The sequence below is a fragment of the Somniosus microcephalus genome, unplaced genomic scaffold, assembly GCF_052327205.1.
Source record: "Somniosus microcephalus isolate GS21.2 unplaced genomic scaffold, FLI_Smic_1.0 scaffold2, whole genome shotgun sequence".
NCBI classification, from domain to species: domain Eukaryota; kingdom Metazoa; phylum Chordata; class Chondrichthyes; order Squaliformes; family Somniosidae; genus Somniosus; species Somniosus microcephalus.
The window spans coordinates 1,330,801-1,349,222 of NW_028225189.1; positions in this window are offsets into that span (position 1 = coordinate 1,330,801).

Below are 18,422 nucleotides of genomic sequence, written 5' to 3' on the forward strand. Positions count from 1 at the left end.
CGGAGCAGGTGAACGGACTGTCCCTGGTGTGACTGCGCCGTTGAACTTCCAACGTAGACGGGGAACTGAATCCCTTCCCACCGTCCCCACCTTTACCCGGTTTCTCCCCGGTGTGACGGTGTATGTGTCTCGCCAGGTCAGGCGATCGGCTGAATCCTCGTCCACACACCGAACACTTGTGCAGTTTGTCATCGCTGCGATCGCTGCTTTCTCCTTCCATGTGCAAAGGCCGATGATATTCAGGTCCTGATGAATCCAGCGACTCTGTCAGATCTTGACGTGATGTTTGGTCTGAGCTTCCCGCCTGTAACTGCTCCACTTCTATAACCCTGTAAATTGAGATCAGAAAAGGATCAGAGGCAAACTGTTGTTTAATTTTCCCCTTTCTGACCCTAGGGGCAGTGAAGCTGATTTTCAGGCCCCAGCTGCTGCACAGGTTGTTTGAAAGGATCAGCAGTAATGGCGGCTGCAATACCCACAAGCCCCAATGCTCCAGAAAGCGCTCTGTTGACTCTAAGTCCTGCACATGTGCTCATGGCCCCCACGCTCTCCCTCCTGCTCCACAATCGCCCGTCCTGATCGGTCTGCAACGCGCATGCTCAGCACACAAAACCCCGCGGTTGGAACATCGGGCGCGCATGTGGAGCCGCAACATCTGGTATGCATGAGCGGCTCAGGTGGGGGCGAGTCGGTGTTTCGCCTCAGCCGCCAGGGAGGTGCGCATGTGCAGGACGACCCAACATTCGTCCTGTCAGCAATCACTCCCTCGTTTCTTTAATAAAAACAGAAAATGCTGGAAATACTCAGCAGGTCAGGCAGCATCTGTGGAGAGAGAAACAGAGTTAACGTTTCAGGTTGATGACCGTTCGTCAGAACTGCTTGTTCTTTAGTGTCAGCCAGTGACTCAGTGGGTAGCACTCTCGCCTCTGAGGCACAAAGTTGTGGGTTCAAGTCTCACTCCAGAAACTTGAACATTGAATGGCGGAGCAGGCTCGAGGGGCCAAATGGCCTACTCCTGCTCCTATCTTCAATGTTTCTATGTAAGTTTAGGGACCCTCCATGTTGACTTTGTCCGATCCAGTCACATTTTTCCAAGTGCTCTGCTATTACATCCTTTATAATGGACTCTAGCATTTTCCCCACTACCGATCTGTAATTCCCCGTTTTCTCTCTACCACCTTTTTTCAACAGTGGGGTAACATTAGCTACCTGCCAATCCATGGGTACTGTTCCAGATTCCATCGAATGTTGGAAGATGACCAGCAATGCATCTACTATTTCTAGGGCCACTTTCTTAAGTACCCTAGGATGTAGATTATCAGCCCTGGGGATTTATCGGCCTTCAATCCCGTCAATTTCCCTACAAATACTGATTTCTATCAGTTCCTCCCTTTCATTAGACCCTATGTTCCCTGACATCTCTGGGATGTTATTTGTGTCCTCCTTTGTGAAGACAGAACCAAAATATGTATTTAAGACCAGGACCAGTGCAAGATAGATTAAGGCGATACTTAGTACAACTAAATCAGGAGGTACAAGCACTAAATAAAGAAGTGAGGAACCAACAACAGATTAAAGATCTAGAAAGGCAGAATGCTGGACTTAAACCAGACGAGTTGTCCAGAATAGGTCAACAAGTAATGACGCAAGTTATTGGAAGAAAGGGAATGGGGCCCGTTGGATGGGGCCATGTACTGTATTAATGACAAGTGATACGTGTATTTGTCTACAGGAACCGATGGGTATGCGATGGGAGCAATGGTCCCAGGTGAAACCATTTAACACTAAAGACCCCCATTCGACCCTCTCCTCTAGGGGAAAGAGCTCGGAAGACGACCAGACCTCTGTTTAAATTACAGATAAACATGGATCCAGTCGACCCTTTATATCAGAGGGTCCGTCTCGGGGAGAAGAAGCTCTCCCGGTTTACCCTGACACCTGAGAACTCATTTTTAATGTGGAAGCAAGTCATCCTCGGTTCCGAGGGACTGCCTAAGAAGAAAGAAGCAGATATAATTGGAGTAATACTTCTTTACTCCTGTACTCAAATCCTCTTGTATGAAGGCCAGCATACCATTTGCCTTTTTAACTGCCTTTCAGGACCACCGGACGTCCCAAAGCGCTTTACAGCCAATGAAGTACTTTTGAAGTGTAGTCACTGTTGTAATGTGGGAAACGCGGCAGCCAATTTGTGCACAGCAAGCTCCCACAAAGAGCAATGTGATAATGACCAGATAATGTTTTTTCGTCATGTTGATTGAGGGATAAATATTGGGCTCAAAACACCGGGGATAACTTCTTCGAAATAGCACCACGGGATCTTATACATCCACCTGAGGAGGCAGACGGGGGCCTCGGTTTAACGTCTCATCCGTAGGACGGCACCTCCGACAGTGCAGCGCTCCTTCATTACTGCCCCTCCGACAGTGCGGCGCTCCCTCAGTACTGCCCCTCCGACAGTGCAGCGCTCCTTCATTACTGCCCCTCCGACAATGCGGCTCTCCTGCAGCACTGTCCCTCCGACAGTGCGGCGCTCCCTCAGTACTGCCCCTCCGACAGTGCGGCACTCCCTCAGTACTGCCCCTCCAACAGTGCGGCGCTCCCTCAACATTGCCCCTCCGACAGTGCGGCGCTCCCTCAGTACTGCCCCTCCGACAGTGCGGCGCTCCCTCAGTACTGCCCCTCCGACAGTGCAGCGCTCCCTCAGTACTGACCCTCCGACAGTGCGGCGCTCCCTCAGTATTGACCCTCCGACAGTGCGGCGCTCCCTCAGTATTGACCCTCCGACAGTGCGGCACTCCCTCAGCACCGCACTGGAGTGTCAGCCTTGCTTTATATACTCAAGTCCCTGGAGCGGGATTTGAACCCACAACCTTCTGACTCTGCTATCCACTGAGCCACAGCTGACTCCAGTCTTCTACACAGTTTCATCATAACTTCCTTGCTTTTTGCACTCTACGCCTCTCCTAAAGCAGAGGAGTTATGATGAATTGTTAAACAGTTTTTTTTGCAGAGTGACCCAGGCTGTGTGTAGGAAACAATTGTGCATTTGAAAGCAGCTTGTGTTGTGAAGCTTGTGCCCCTTTGCCAGGCCCGCTGCCTGCGGCCCCTCTCCCAGATTCCAGCCCCAGCTCTGTGCTGACTGAGCTGCTCTCACCTGGGGACAGCGCGTCACAATCGGCCCCAGCGCACCTGAGCTGGAGAGGAGGCCCCGCCCCCTAGCCGCGCCGCCATTGGTTGGAGGACCAGGCCGCCCAGTTCAGTCCTCCCACCTCCGCCCTCGTCCTATTTGTAAGAAGTCACACAACACCAGGTTATAGTCCAACAGCTTTATTTGAAATCACAAGCTTTCGGAGCGCTGCTCCTTCTTCACTTCACCTGAAGAAGGAGCAGCGCTCCGAAAGCTTGTGATTTCAAATAAAGCTGTTGGACTATAACCTGGTGTTGTGTGACTTCTGACATTTGTCCACCCCAGTCCAACTCCGGCATCTCCACACCTCGTCCTATTGGTCAGTGCTCCCGTCAGTCAGAATCACATTGTTCCGGCTCACTCCGCCACCCCGCGCGACTGAATCCGCTCCGCTTGGTGTCCGCGGAGGTCCCGCCCGCCCGACTCTCAGGTTTGGGTTTTCTCGTATTTTACTTTATAATCTCGCTCTCCGCTCCCCCCTCACCTCGATTTAAATCGATTCCCCAACAGATGACTTTACCTCGGCCGCTGATTCCGTCTGCTCCCCGCAGGCCCCGCGCAGGCGCACTGGCAGCCTCGCACCGTTGAGAAGCTTTTCAAAAATGTTTTTTTCCGAAACAAATTGAAAACACTCATTAATTCCCCAACCTCCTCCCCTCTAAAGTGCGATTATTATTATTCTTGTTTTTCCTCATTTGTGTGGGGTGTCTTTTTTTTACCTTGCGGTGCGTGCGCCGATCCAACCGACCCCCTGGGCGTTGCGTGCTGGCGTCAGCGCGTAATCGGAGGGGGTGTGATTGACGCGAGGCGCCCGTCAATCAGGAGCGCGGAAAACGCTGGGAGGCCCGGGCGGGCTGACGGTCCTCCAACCAATGGCGGCGCGGGAGGGCGGGGGGCGGGACCTCGGTGGGCTGCAGGCCGCTTTCATGCTTTCATTGTCTGCAGGAGCTGTTAAAGGGAAGGGAAGGAGGGGGTGGGAAAAAAAAACAAGCTTGTGAGTGTTTATTCCTTTGCATTACCTTTATTGCAAGGCTATTCATCAACTGCATTCATTTAAAAATAAGTGAACCTTTTCTCTCTTTGACTTTTATCCAGAACAAAGAGCCCTGGTGCTGTGAACATTTTGGTGGGCAGCCACTTTTAAAGGGACAAAGACCAGCATTCTTCCTCCTCTCTCTCTCTCTCTCTCTCTCTTGTGAGTATTTGTGGTGGGTGAGGGGAGGGGAAGGGGGGGTGTGAGTCAAAGGGCACTGCTGCCCCTTTTCAACAAAAACAATTGCTTGGCCATTTAAAGGGGAATGGTGGCATAGTGGTTAGCACTGTTGCCTCACAGCGCCAGAGACCCGGGTTCGAATCCGGCCTCAGGCGACTGTCTGTGTGGAGTTTGTACATTCTCCCCGTGTTTGCGTGGGTTTTCTCCGGGTGCTCCGGTTTCCTCCCACAGTCCAAAGATGTGCGGGTTAGGTTGATTGGCTATGATAAATTGACCCTTAGTGTTAGGGGGATTAAATACGCGGGGTTACAGGGATCGGGTGGGATATGTGTTGGTGTAGGGGTTGCGGGGATCGGGTGGGATATGTGTCGGTGCAGGCTCGATGGGCCGAAATGGCCTCTATCTGCACTGTGGAGATTCTGTGATTCTGTGGGTGCCCCCCAGGTATTTAAAGGGGCAGTGCCTCTTTCTTTCTGTATCATGTAAGAGCAGGGAGGTTCTGCTTGAACTGTACAAAACACCAGTTAGGCCACCGGCTAGAGTGCTGCGTGCAGTTCTGCTCGCCCCATTGCAGGAAAGATGTGACTGCTCGAGACAGGAGACTTACGAGGTTGTTGCCAGGACCAGAGAATTTCAGCTACAAGGAAAGATTGAATACATAGAAACATAGAAGATAATCTACATCCGAGGGTACTCGAGGAAGTGGCCCTAGAAATAGTAGATGCATTGCTGGTCATCTTCCAAAATTCGATAGACTCTGGAACAGTACCCATGGATTGGAGGGTAGCTAATGTTACCCCACTGTTCAAAAAAGGTGGTAGAGAGAAAACGGGGAATTACAGACCAGTAAGCCTGACATCGGTAGTGGGGGAAATGCTAGAGGCCATTATAAAAGACGTAATAGCAGAGCACTTGGAAAACAGTGATCGGATCGGACAAAGTCAACATGGATTTACAAAAGGTCAATCATGCTTGACTAATCTACTGGAATTTTTTGAGGATGTAACTGGTAAAATAGATAAGGGAGAACCAGTGGATGTGGTGTATTTGGACTTTCAAAAGGCTTTCGATAAGGTCCCGCATAAGAGATAGAAACATAGACGATAGGAGCAGGAGTAGGTCATTTGGCACCTCGAGCCTGCTCCGCCATTCAATGCGATCATGGCTGATATCCAAGTTCAGTACCCGGTCCCTGCTTTCTCCCCATACCCCTTGATCTCTTTAGCCTTAAGAAATATATCCAACTCCTTCTTGAATATATTTAATGAATTGGCCTACACTGTCTTCTGTGGTAGAGAATTCCACAGGTTCACCACTCTCTGGGTGAAGAAATTCCTCCTCATTTCTGTCCTAAAAGGCCTACCCCTTATCCTTAGACTGTGACCCCTGGTTCTGGATTCCCCGACCATCGGGAACATCCTCCCTGCATCTAGTGTGTCCAGTCCTGCCAGAATTTTATAAGTTTCAATGAGATCCCCTCTCATTCTTCTAAACTCCAGCGAAAACAAGTCAAATCGACCCAATCTCTCCTCATACGTCATTTCTGCCATCCCAGGTATCAGCCTGGTAAATCTTCGCTGGACACTTTCCATGGCAAGAACATCCTTCCTCAGATAAGGCGACCAAAACTGCACATAATACACAAGGTGTGGTCTCACCAAGGCCCTGTATAACTGCAGCAAGACATCCTTGTTCCTGTACTCAAACCCTCTCACTACGAAGGCCAACATACCATTTGCCTTCTTTAACCGCCTGCTGCACCTGCATGCTTACCTTCAGCGACTGGTGCACAAGGACACCCAGGTCTCGTTGCACTTCCCCTTCTCCCAATCTATTGCCATTCAGAAAATAATCTGCCTCCCTGTTTTTGACACCAAAGTGAATAACCTCACATTTATCCACATTATATTGCATCTGCCATGCTTCTGCCCAATCACCCAACCTGTCCAAATCATCCTGGAGTTTCTCGGCATCCTCCTCACAGCACACATGCCCACCCAGCTTTGTGTCGTCTGCAAATTTGGAGATATTACATCTAGTTCCCTTGTCTAGATCATTAATATATATTGTGAATAGCTGGGGTCCAAGGACCGATCCCTGCGGTACCCCACTAGTCACTGCCTGCCACTCGGAAAAAGACCCGTTTATTCCAACTCTTTGCTTTCTATCTGCTAACCAGTTCTCTATCCAAGTCAATACCTTACCTCCCAATCCCATGTTCCTTAACTTTACACGCTAATCTCTTATGTGGGACCTTATTGAAAGCCTTCTGAAAGTCCAAATACACCACATCCACTGGTTCACCCTTATCTATTTTACTAGTTACATCCTCAAAAAATTCCAGTAGATTAGTCAAGCACGATTTACCTTTTGTAAATCCATGTTGACTTTGTCCGATCCTGTCACTGTTTTCCAAGTGCTCTGCTATTACATCTTTTATAATGGACTCTAGCATTTTCCCCACTACCGATGTCAGGCTTACCGGTCTGTAATTCCCTGTTTTCTCTCTACCACCTTTTTTTAATAATGGGGTAACATTAGCTACCCTCCAATCCATGGGTACTGTTCCAGATTCCATCGAAAACCCAGCAGCTTCTCCTCCATCTCCACTCCAGCTCAAACTGCTGCAACAGGCGGCCAGGGACCGACTTCCATCACCTGCAATAAAACTCTTCCCGACAGCCGCTGACTAATGGCGGCCGCAGCACCCACAATTCCCCGCGCCCCAGAAACCGCTCTATCCAACGCGCTGATTTCCCCGCTGAGAGTGCGCATGCTCCCCGGGGCCACGGGCCATTCTGGGAGTCTTGCTCCTGTCATTTGTCCAGAGTCGGACTCGGTGGAACCGGCTGAGGAAACCGAGAAGCGGCAGCTCGGATGGGGGAGGCGCTGCACCCTGGGTTTCCTGGTGCCGGGGCTGTGGCCGCACGTCCGCTCTGATTCTGATTGAGGTTTTTGATGAGGTAACAGAGAGGGTTCATGAGGGCAATGCGGTTAACGTGGTGTACATGGATTTCCAAAAGGCGTTCGACAGCGTGTAAAGTTAAGGCACATGGGATTGGGGGCAAGGTATTGACTTGGATAGAGAACTGGTTAGCAGACAGAAAGCAAAGAGTTGGAATAAACGGGTCTTTTTCCGAGTGGCAGGCAGTGACTAGTGGGGTACCGCAGAGATTGGACCTTGGACCCCAGCTATTCACAATATAAATGATCTGGACGAGGGAACTAGATGTAATATCTCCAAGTTTGCAGACGACACAACGCTGGGTGGGCATGTGTGCTGCGAGGAGGATGCCGAGAAACTCCAGTATGATTTGGACAGGTTGGGTGATTGGGCAGAAGCATGGCAGATGCAATATAATGTGGATAAATGCGAGGTTATCCACTTTGGTGTCAAAAACAGGAAGGCAGGTTATTATCTGAATGGTAATAGATTGGGAGAAGGGGAAGTGCAATGAGACCTGGGTGTCCTTGTGCACCAGTCGCTGAAGGTAAGCATGCAGGTGCAGCAGGCGGTTAAAGAAGGCAAATGGTATGTTGGCCTTTGTAGCGAGAGGGTTCGAGTACAGGAACAAGGATGTCTTGCTACAGTTGTACGGGGCCTTGGTGAGACCACATCTTGAGTATTGTGTGCAGTTTTGGTCACCTTATCTGAGGAAGGATGTTCTTGCATGGAAGGAGTGCAGCAAAGATTCAGCAAGCTGATACCTGGGATGGCAGGAATGACGTATGAGGAGAGATTCGGTCGATTGGGCTTGTACTTGCTGGAGTTTAGAAGAATGAGAAGGGGTCTCATTGAAACTTATAAAATTCTAACAGGACTACACAGACTAGATGCAGGAAGGATGTTCCCGATGGTCAGGGAGTCCAGAACCAGGGATCACAGTCTAAGGATAAGGGGTGAGCCATTTAGGACAGAGATGAGGAGGAATGTCTTCACCCAGAGAGTGGTGAACCTGTGGAATTCTCTACCACAGAAGGCAGTAGAGGCCAATTCATTAAATATATTCAAGAAGGAGTTAGATATATTTCTTAAGGCTAAAGGGATCAAGGGGTATGGGGAGAAAGCAGGGACAGGGTACTGAATTTGGATGATCAGCCATGGTCTCATTGAATGGTGGAGCAGGCTCGAGGGGCTGAATGGCCTACTCCTGCTCCTATCTTCTATGTTTCTATGTTTCTGTCCTATGAATGTGCCTCCTTATTGTTGCTTCTGCATGCTAACTTCTGAAAGTTAGCATGCAGGTACAGCAAGTAATTAGAAAGGCAAATGGAATTGCCTTTATTGTAAGGGGTATGGAGTATAAAAGTAGGGAAGTTTTGATGCAACTTTACACCTGGAGTACTGCGTACAGTTTTGGTCTCCATATTTAGGGAAGGATATACTTGCATTTGATGCAGTGCAGAGAAACATAGAAAAATAGTAGCAGGAGTAGGCCATTCGGCCCTTCGAGCCTGCTCCGCCATTCAATATGATCATGGCTGTTCCTCTATCTCAATACCATATTCCCGCTCTCTCCCCATACCCCTTGATGCCTTTTGTGTCTAGAAATCTATCTATCTCCTTCTTAAATATATTCAGTGACTTGGCCTCCACAGCCTTCTGTGGTAGAGAATTCCACAGGCTCACCACCCTCCGAGTGAAGAAATTTCTCCGCATCTCAGTCCTAAATGTCCTACCCCATATTCTGAGACTGTGACCCCTCGTTCTAGAATCCCCAGCGTGGGGAGACATCCTCCCTGCATCCAGTCTGTCTAGCCCTGTCAGAATTTTATACGTTTCAATGAGATCCCCTCTCATTCTTCTAAACTCTAGTGAATACAGGCCTAGTCGCCCCAATCTCTCCTCATGCGACAGTCCTGCCATCCCAGGAATCAGTCTGGTGAGCCTTCGCTGCACTCCCTCTATGGCAAGTATATCCTTTTCTTAGGTAAGGAGACCGAAACTGCACACAGTACTCCAGCTGTGGTCTCACCAAGGTCCTGTATAACTGTAGTAAGACATCCTTGCTCCTGTACCCAAATCCTCTTGCAATGAAGACCAGCATACCATTTGCCTTCCTAACTGCTTGCTGCACCTGCATGTTTGCTTTCAGTGACTGGTGTACAAGGACACCCAGGTCCCTCTGTACATCAACATTTCCCAATCTATCACCATTTAAATAATACTCTGCCTTTCTGTTTTTCCTACTGAAGTGGATAACTTCACATTTATCCACTTTATACTGTATCTGCCATGTATTTGCTCACTCACTCAACTTGTCTAAATCGCCTTGAAGCCTCTTTGCATCCTCCTCACAACTCACAATCCCACCTAGTTTCGTGTCATCAGCGAACTTGGAAATATTACATTTGGTTCCCTCTTCCAAATCATTGATATATATTGTGAATAGCTGGGGCCCAAGCACTGATCCCTGCGGTATCCCATTAGTCACCGCCTGCCACCCCGAAAAAGACCCATTTTTTCCTACTCTCTGTTTCTGTCTGTCAACCAATTTTCAATCCATGCCAGTATATTACCCCCAATCCCATTGCCTTAATTTTGCACACTAACCTCTTATGTGGGACTTTATCAAAGGCCTTCTGAAAATCCAAATACACCACATCCACCGGTTCTCCCTTATCTATTCTACCAGTTACATCCTCAAAAGGCTCCAGTAGGTTTGTCAAACACGATTTCCCTTTCATAAATCCATGCTGACTTTGTCTAATCCCGTTGATATTTTCTAAGTGTCCTGTTATCACATCCTTTATAATAGACTCTTCAGCATTTTCCCTACTACTGATGGTAGGCTAACCAACTTGTGCAGCAGCTGGGGCCTGAAAATCAGCTTCACTGCCCCTGGGCTGGGAAAGGGGGGCATGAGGCAACATTCTCCCTCTTACCCCTTTCTACACTCCTTTTACAGGGTTTTAGAAGTGGAGCATTTACAGACAGGAAGTTCAGACCAAACATCATGTCAGGATCTGACAGAGTCGCTCGATTCATCAGGACCTGAATATCATCGGCCTTTGCACATGGAAGGAGAGAGCAGCGATCACAGCGCAGACAAACCGCACACGTGTTCCCTGTGTGGACTCACCTTCAGCCGATTGCCTGCCTTGGCGAGACACGTGCACCGTCACACCGGGGAGAAACCGGGTAAAGGTGGGGATGGTGGGAATGGATTCAGTTGCCCGTCTACGTCAGAAGTTCATCCGCACAGTCACCCCGGGGACAGTCCGTTCACCTGCTCCGTGTGTGGGAAGGGATTCACTTGCACATCCCACCTGCTGAGACACCAGCTTGTCCACACTGGGGAGAGACCCTTTAAATGTTCTGACTGTGGGAAGCGCTTGAAAAGCTCCAGGGCTCTGACCAGACACCAGCGAGTTCACACTGACGAGAGAGCATTTCAATGTTCCAACTGTGGGAAGAGCTTTAAATGCTCCGGGGATCTGAAGGAACACCAGCTTGTTCACACCGATGAGAGACCGTTTACATGTTCCGACTGTGGGAAGAGCTTTAAAAGCCGCTGGGCTCTGACCACACACCAGCGAATTCACACTGGGGAGAGGTCGTTCACCTGCTCCGTGTGTGGAAAGCGATTCACTGATCCATCCAACCTGCTGAGACACCAGCTTGTTCACACTGATGAGAGACCGTTTCAATGTTCTGACTGTGGGAAGAGCTTTGAAAGCTCCAGGGATCTGAAGGAACACCAGCTTGTTCACACCGATGAGAGACCGTTTACATGTTCCGACTGTGGGAAGAGTTTTAAAAGGTCCAGGGTTCTGACCAGACACCAGCGAGTTCACACCGGGGAGAGGCCGTTCACCTGCTCTGTGTGTGGAAAGGGATTCACTGATTCATCTAACTTGCTGATACACCAGCGAGTTCACACTGATGGAGAGACCCTTTAAATGTTCTGACTGTGGGAAGAGTTTTAAAAGCTTCAAGGTTCTGACCAGACACCAGCGAGTTCACACTGGGGAGAGGCCATTTCCCTGCTCTGTGTGTGGAAAGGGATTCACTGATTCATCTAACTTGCTGATACACCAGCGAGTTCACACTGATGAGAGAACCTTTACATGTTCTGACTGTGGGAAGAGCTTTAAATACTCCAATCGCCTGCTGAGACACCAGCGAGTTCACACTGTTCTGTAGCGCAGGGCCCTGCAGACAGCTGGGGTGACATGAACGTGGAATGGATGAATGTTTTATAAATTCCTGTACTATTGTTTAATCTTTCAAACTGTTGTGCTGATGATTCTGTTGATTTGACTGTTCATGTTATTTTTTTTCCCTTATCACAGGCAATTGCCTATTAATAGTCAACCATGTGCCCCCTTTTTAAAGGGGCACAACCAATAAAACCTGTAACATAAAAAAAAGTTTAAAGGAAACTTAAATTAAATTAAAATTCTATTTTTGGTGGTGATGATGCACGCCAGTCCCTCTGGTACCCACCGGTCGCGGAAGGCCTCGAGCGTGCCGGTGGACTGTTCATGTTATCACATAGAATAGGTCGACAAGTAAAGGCACAACGTCTGGGTGTGAATCTAATAATATCCTCACGGACTGCATAGGTGTGATACCCAGACAGGCTTGTGGTTATGGTCTGGTCACAGATGGACTAAATCCCCTTTACTCACCTCTACAACAGGTGATGGAGATTCACAATCTGCACAGGGTGGAGAAGGAACCTCGGAACAGGATGAGGCCATTCAGCCCCTCGAGCCTATTCCACCATTCAATCAGATCACGGCTAATCCGTATCTCACTCCATCTACCCGCCTTGGTTCCGTAAGCCTCAATACCCATAACCAACAAATTCTATCAATCTCCATTTTGATATTTTCAGTTGACCCCCAGCCTCAACAGCTTTTAGTGGGAGTGTGATCCAGATTTCCACTACCCTGTGTGTGAAGAAATGCTTCTTGACATCACCCCTGAACGGTTGAGCTCTAATTTTAAGGTTCTGCCCCCTTGTTCTGGACTCCCCACAGCTCCACCAGAGGAAATAGTTTCTTTCGACCCTATCAACTCCTTTAGTCATCGTAAACACCACAATTAGATCACCCCTTAATCTCCTATACTCGAGGGATTACCAGCCCAGTCTGTGCAACCTGTCCTCATAATTTCACCCTGTCAGCTCCGGTATCATTCTGGTGAATCTGTGCTGCGTCCCTCCAAGGCCAGTGTATCCTTCCTGAGGGGCGGGGCCCAGAACGGAACAGGAGGGCAACAGAAAATGCTGGAAATACTCAGCAGGCCAGGCAGCATCCGTGGAGAGAGAAACAGAGTTAACGTTTCAGGTCTGGGACTCTTCATCAGAACTGGAAAAAGCTGGAGATGTAACAGATATTGAGCAGGTGCAGAGACGGGGGGGTGGGGAGGGGGGGAGGTTAGGAGGGGAGGAAGGAATTGAAAGAATATCCTGTACTTTTGTACGAGGCAGGAAAGATAAAATGTTGCAAATGGGAGTGGCGAAAATCATACTGCATGAAAAATGGGGGCAGGGATAATTATCTGAAATTGTTGAACGTGATGTTGAGTCCGGCAGGCTGTAATTATCCCTGCCCCAGTTTTTCATGCAGTATGATTTTTGCCATTCACATTTGCAACATTTTATCTTTCCTGCCTCTTACAAAAGTACAGGGTGTGCTTTCAATTCCTTCAACCCCTCCTAAACCAGCCCCCCCCCACCGCGTCTCTGCACCTGCTTAATATCTGTTACATCTCCAGCTTTTTCCAGTTCTGATGAAGGGTCCCAGACCTGAAACGTTAACTCTGTTTCTCTCTCCACGTTTGCTGCCTGGCCTGCTGAGTATTTCCAGCATTTTCTGTCGTTATTTCAGATTTCCAGCATCCGCAGTATTTTGCTATTATAGACATGGCGGAAGCACTGGTATGGAAGGTGGCATCGTCAGAACAGACACAGCGGAGATGGAGAAGCTGATTTTCAGGCCCCTGTTGCTGCACAGGTTGGTTGAAAGAATCAACAGTAATGGCGGCTGCAAACAAGCCCCCGCGCTCCAGAAAGCGCTCCGGCCGCCGTGCTGAGTTGTGGCTGACCCTGCGCATGCGCCCCATGGCCCCACCCTGTCCTGCTCCACAGGTGCCCGGCCTGCACCGCGCATGCTCAGCACACACCCTGCGACCCTGTCAATCATCCTGCGCGCTGGGCCCCTGAGCTCCAGGCTGCCACACGGGGCTTTCTTTGTAAAGTCGGTGTTGGTGAAGAGCCGCAATCAGTGAGGGAAAGTGAGTTTTCCCCCAGATCCGATTGAGATCAGAGTTGGGGAGAGAATAAAGGGGAATCCAAACCTGAGAGTCCGCGGATCCGGGCCCCGAGCAGAGCTTCTTCAGTTTGGCGGAGCGCACTCCAGTGACACGTGACTCGTGCCCAGGGCCTGATTGATGGGAGCTTGCGACCAATAGGGAGCGAGTGGGGCGGGGCTGGAGGAGCGAGCCGGCGGCGGGTCCTCCAACCAATTGGGGAGCCTGAGGGGCGGGACTAGCGCCGGCTGATTGTCTGATCCGCAGGGCAGCGAGTTTCTCCAGTCCCTTGTTCAGGGCCCGGGGCCAGGGGAGGCTGTGGGCCTTTATTCCCCTCATTGGACACAAGGCTCTTTGGCTCACAACACACTGGCTCAGATTGCAATACAGACTTTTTAAATTCATGAATCAAAGGGACAGGATCTCTCATTCTGTTGTGCGACAGTTCCTGGGACAGACTGTATCTCCCCCTCTCCTCCACACAGGGATTTGTGCTGGTTAAAGGGACAGCGATTCTCCTTGTTCTGCGAGTTTGTAATTAACCTTATCCCATATTACAGACTCCAGGAGTTTACCAATAACTCCTCGAGTCTTGGTTATGATCTTCCAGAATTCCCTTGATTCTAGAACGTTCCCCGGGGATCGGAAGGTGTCAAATGTAACCCCACCATTCAAGAAAGGAGGGCGAGAGAAAACAAGGACCCCTGGGCCAGTTCGCCTGACATCAGTAGTACGTGCAAAAAAGATTCACAAGGATGACACCAGAACTGGGAGGATATACCGATCAGGAAAGGCTGAACAGGCTGGGGGATCATTTCTCTGGAAAAGAGAAGGCTGAGGGGTGACCAGATAGAGGTCATCAAGATTATGAAAGGGTTTGATAGGGTAGACATGGAGAAAATGTTTCTACTTGTCGGGGGGGACCAGAACTCGCAGTCATAGATATCAGATATAAGAGAGAGAAATAGCACCAGAGTAAAGAAAAGTTCAGAAATAGGAGGAATCAGACGGGGCAAAAGCAAGGCAGACTAAGATGTGTTTGGAGTGCATGTGTGTAAATGTACATAGTCTGGTAAATAAGGTTGGTGAGCTGCAGGCACAAGGTGCCACAGGGGACTCTGATATAGGGGCAATAACAGAGACCAGACTCAAAGAAGGGGAGGATTGGGATCTTAATATTCCTGGCTATAAGGTATTCAGGAAAGATAGGGAAGGAAAAAGAGAAGGGGTGGCAGTATTGATCAAATAAACTATTACAGCGCTGGAGAGGGTGATGTAGTCGAGGGAGCAAAGGTAGGTTTGAATTCAGGAACAATAGAGGAGCGATTACACTGCTGGGTGTTTACTACAGGCCACCAAATAGTGGGGAGGAGATAGAGGAGCGATTACACTGCTGGGTGTTTACTACAGGCCACCAAATAGTGGGAAGGAGATAGAGGAGCAGATTTGCAGGCAAATTACAGAAAGATGCAAGAATTACGGCGGCACGGTGGCATAGTGGTTAGCACTGTTGCCTCACAGCGCCAGAAACCCGGGTTCGAATCCGGCCTCGGGCGACTGTCTGTGTGGAGTTTGCACATTTTCCCCGTGTTTGCGTGGGTTTTCTCCGGGTGCTCCGGTTTCCTCCCACAGTCCAAAGATGTGCGGGTTAGGTTGATTGGCTATGATAAATTGACCCTTAGTGTTACAGGGATAGGGTGGGATATGTGTTGGTGTAGGGGTTACGGGGATCGGGTGGGATATGTGTCGGTGCAGGCTCGATGGGCCGAAATGGCCTCTATCTGCACTGTGGGGTTTCTGTGATTTCTGTGAATTACAGCGTAGTGATAATGGGGGACTTCAATTATGCTAATATAGATAGTAACAGTGTAAAAGGCAAATTGGGGAGGAATCCCTGAAATGTGTACAAGAGAACTTTCTGGATCAGTGTGTTTCCAGCCCAAGGAGGAAGGAAGCAGAGCTGGATCTAGTTCTGGGGAATGAAGTGGGGCGCGTGGAGCGTGTTTCAGTGGGAGAGTATTTGGGGGAACAGTGATCATAATATCATCAGGTTTAGAATAATTATAGATAAGGACAAGGAACAATCAAGCGTAAAAATATTTAACTGGAGGAGGGCTAACTGCAGTGAGAGGAAAAGGGATCTGGCCCAGGTGGATTGGAGTCAAAAATTGGGAGGCAAAACAGAAAATGACCAATGGGAGGCCTTCAAAGAGGAGCTGGTTCGGGTACAGAGCAGACACATTCCTATGAGGGGGAAAGGAAGGGCATCCAAAGCTAGAGCTCCCTGGGTGACTAAAGATAGAGGTTAAAGTGAGAGAGAAAGAGGAGGTTTATGACAAATGTAAGGTTGATAATACAGTGGGGAATCATGCTGAATATAGAAAGTACAGAGGAGATCTAAACAATGGAATAAGAGGGGCAAAGAGAGAGTATGAGAGCAGATTAGCAGCGAACATAAAAGGGAACCCAAAAGTCTTTTATAAACACTTAACTAGTAAAAGGGCAGTCAAAGGAAGGGAGGGGCTGATTGGGGACCTAAAGGGAGATTGTCTTGTGGAGGCAGAGGGCTGGGCTGAGGGACTAAATGAGAACTTTGCATCTGTCTTCACTGGAGAAGAGGATGCTGCCAATGTAGCAGTAAAGGAGGAGGCCGGAGCGATACTGGATAGGATACAAACAGATAAAGAGGAGGGACTTCAAAGATTGGCAGTCCTCAAAGTAGAAAAGTCGCCGGTCCGGATGGGATTTGTCCTCGGTTACTGGGGAAAGTAGGGGTGAAAATTGCGGAGGCTCCGGCCACAATCTTCCAATCCTCCTTGGACATGGGGGTGGTGCCAGAGGACTGGAGGATTGCAAATGTTACAGCCCTGTTTAAAATAGGGGAGAGGGATAAACCCGGCAACTACAGGCCAGTCAGCCTAATGTCGGTGGTGGGGAAACTTTTAGAGACAATAATCCGGGACAAAATTCATTGGCCCTTAGAAAACTACCATGGGATTAAAGGGATCAAGGGATATGGGGAGAGTTTGAATAAATGGATCTTTTTCCGAGTGGCAGGCAGTGACTAGTGGAGTACTGCAGGGATCGGTCCTAGGACCCCAGCTATTCACAATATATATTAATGATCTAGATGAGGGAACTAGATGTAATATCTCCCAGTTTGCAGACGACACAAAGCTGGGTGGGCGTGTGTGTTGTGAGGAGGATGCTAAGAAACTCCAGCATGATTTGGACAGGTTGGGTGGTTGGGCAGATGCATGGCAGATGCAGTATAACGTGGATAAATGCAAGGTTATCCACTTTGGTGGCAAAAACAGGAAGGCAGATTATTATCTGAATGGCAATAGATTGGGAGAAGGGGAAGTGCAACGAGACCTGGGCGTCCTTGCGCACCAGTCACTGAAGGTAAGCATGCAGGTGCAGCAGGCGGTTAAGAAGGCAAATGGTATGTTGGCCTTCGTAGCGAGAGGGTTCAAGTACAGGAACAAGGATGTCTTGCTGCAGTTGTACAGGGCCTTGGTGAGACCACACCTTGAGTATTGTGTGCAGTTTTGGTCACCTTATCTGAGGAAGGATGTTCTTGCCATGGAGGGAGTGCAGCGAAGATTCACCAGACTGATACCTGGGATGGCAGGAATGACGTATGGTGAGAGATTGGGTCGATTGGACTTGTACTCACTGGAGTTCAGAAGAATGAGAGGGGATCTCATCGAAACTTATAAAATTCTAACAGGACTAGACAGACTAGATGCAGGAAGGACGTTCCTGATGGCCGGGGAGTCCAGAACCAGGGGTCACAGTCTAAGGATTAGGGGTAAGCCATTTAGGACGGCGATGAGGAATTTCTTCACCCAGAGAGTGGTGAACCTGTGGAATTCTCAACTACAGAAGGCAGTGGAGGCCAATTCATTAAATATATTCAAGAAGGAGTTAGATATATTTCTTAAGGCTAAAGTGATCAAGGGATATGGGGAGAAGGCAGGGACGGGGTACTGAATTTGGATGATCAGCCATGATCTCATTCAATGGCAGAGCAGGCTCGAGGGGCCGAATGACCTACTCCTGCTCCTATCTTCTATGTTTCTATATTTCTATTACTCTCACTATTACCTCAATGCTAATCAATCGGGGGGAAACTCTCCACTGACTGGAGTCAGACCGAGCACAAAGGAAGATGGTTGTGGTGGTTGGAGGTCAATCATCACAGCCCCAGGACATTGCTGCAGGAGTTCCTCAGGGCAGTGTCCTCGGCCCAACCCTCTTCAACTGCTTCATCAATGACCTTCCCTCCAACATAAGGTCAGAAGTAGGAATGTTCGCTGATGACTGCACAGTGTTCAGTGCCATTTGCAACTCCTCAGATAATGAAACCGTCCATGCCCGCATGCAACAAGACCTGGACAACATTCAGGCTTGGGCTGATAAGTGGCAGGTAACATTTGCACCACACAAGGGCCAGGCAATGACTATCTCCGACAAGCAAGCATCTAATCACCGCCCCTTGACATTCAACGGCATTCCCATCACCGAATCCCCCACCATCAACATCCTGGGGGTCACCATTGACCAGAAACTTAACTGCACCAGCCACATAAATACTGTGGTTACAAGAGCAGGTCACAGGCTAGGTATTCTGCAGTGAGTGTCTCACCTCCTGACTCCCCAAAGCCTTTCCACCATCTACAAGGCACAAGTCAGGAGTGTGATGGAATACTCTCCACTTGTCTGGATGAGTGCAGCTCCAACAACACTCAAGA